Source organism: Suncus etruscus, chromosome 8 (assembly GCF_024139225.1).
Source record: "Suncus etruscus isolate mSunEtr1 chromosome 8, mSunEtr1.pri.cur, whole genome shotgun sequence".
NCBI lineage: Eukaryota > Metazoa > Chordata > Mammalia > Eulipotyphla > Soricidae > Suncus > Suncus etruscus.
The window spans coordinates 11,425,338-11,427,376 of NC_064855.1; the positions used below are offsets into that span (position 1 = coordinate 11,425,338).

General features: G+C 45.6%; 1 pseudogene; it reads right to left on the bottom strand.

Annotated features, from left to right (window-relative positions):
- Positions 1-825: 825 nt before the first annotated feature.
- Positions 826-1,764, bottom strand: LOC126015797 (olfactory receptor 6M1-like; annotated as a pseudogene).
- Between the last annotated feature and the right edge of the window lie 275 nt (positions 1,765-2,039).

Here is a 2,039-nt window from a genome sequence, read left to right on the forward strand (position 1 = left end):
TTCCTCAGCACTAAGTGGAGAAGAGAGCAGTTACCCCTGGCTGCTGAATGACTCAAGGAGACATTCATGCACATCAAAACTCAATGCACCAGCCCAGAGATACAGGGCTCCTCTTGTTTCTTGATGGTTTAATAAACTGTGACCTGCGGGTCACATATTATATTTGTTCCCATTTTTTCTTCACTTCAAAATAAGATATATGCAGAGTGCATAGGAATTTGTTCATAACTTTTTTTTTAAAATATGGTACGGCCCTCTAATGGTCTGAGGGACAGTGAACTGGTCCCCTGTTTAAAAAGTTTGAGGACCACTGATCATCAGTATTATCTTTACCATCATTTTCAGTGTGTGGCTGTTAGGAATAAGGCCTAGGATCTTGGACTATCCAAGATCATATAACACTTATAAACAGTGTTTGTTCTCATCATCACAAATAGTTGCCTTTCTTTGACTTGTTTCTTGATGGTTACTATCACTAGTACCATCTTTGTCATCATTTCTCCAGGAAACCTTCAAAAAGCCAGAAAAGAAAGCAAAGCACCAACACTTTACAAATTAGAAAACTAAATTTCACCCAGTTCAAGAATATCAGTTAAAAATGGAAGACTGCCAAGCAGAAATCCAGGTTCCTCCTTGTTCACCCCATCATAGTCTGTGAGTGAAAGGGTCTGTTCAGAGGAGGAGAATATCTTTTCTGAAATTGCCTCCCTGATATTTGCCAAAGATGGTTCAGCTCTGCTATGCTTCAGACTGGAGCTCCCTTTCAGCCATGTGGATTTTAGGTATCTTTTTGCACTCACCAATCCCGGAAGTGAATCAGCAGTTTCAAATTCTCTTATGAAAGAAGGTTTTCATTTTGTCAATTGAGTCCTTCAAAACTTGCTTCACCTTCTCGTTCCTTAAAGTAGATGAAGGGGTTCAGGAGAGGGGTTACCATGGTGGTAAGAGCAGCTGTCACCTTGTCAAACTCCAGGGAATGGTTCTGACTGGGCCTCACATACATAAAGATATTGCTACCATAAGAGATGGAAACAACTATTAGGTGAGAGGCACAGGTGGAGAAGGCTTTCTGGCGGCCCTGGGCAGAGAGGGTGCGCAGGATGGTCGATATGATGTAGGTGTAGGACATCATGGTGAGGAAGAGCGAGGTGAGGAGTACCAGGGTGGACAGGAGGAAGTTGATCATCTCAATGAGCTGAGTGTTGATACAAGCCACCTGGAGCAGTGGGGCGATGTCACAGAAGAAGTGCCTGATCTCCCTGCCACAGTAAGGCAGCCTGGACACCACGATGGTGGGGCAGAGCACAGACAGGAAGGCCCCCAGCCAGCACCCCAGCACCAGCAGGAGACACACCTGGCTGTTCATGATGATGGTGTAGCGCAGGGGGTTGCAGATGGCCACGAAGCGGTCATAGGACATTCCTGCCAGCAGGATGAACTCACTGTGCCCAGGAAAAAGAAGAAATAGGTCTGGGTGATGCAGCCGGCAAAGGAAATGGTTCTCCTGCCCCAGAGGAGGCAGTCCAGCAGCTTGGGGGTCACGGAAGAGGTATATAAAATGTCTAAGAAGGACAAGTTGCTGAGGAAGAAGTACATGGGTGTTTGGAGGCGGCTGTTGGCCCAGATCAGGGCGATGATGACCAAGTTTCCAGTGAGTGTGAGCAAGTAACTGAGCAGGAGGACCATGAAGAGAAGTGTCTGAATGTTCTGGAGGGCTGGTAAGGCAGTTAGGATAAATTAATTCACTGTGGTCTAATTGTACATCTTTGTTTCACGTAGGGCTGGGTGGGCAGGTGTGTCTGACATGCTTTAAAGGATGTAAAGGCTTTACCCCTTGATTGCAGTGGCAGATGAAGTGTGGAGCACTGTGTGAAGGGTCAGGAATGAAGTGGTTGGGTTTTCTGGTCCGTTCTCTGCTTCCTTTTGTCTTGTAACCAATTGTTTCCATCCTCTCTTGAGGAACTCTTGGCAGTTTTCTTTTATCATTAACTTAGATTACAGAATGATGGAGCGGTTGTTAATAGCAGTGTAAGAAATTG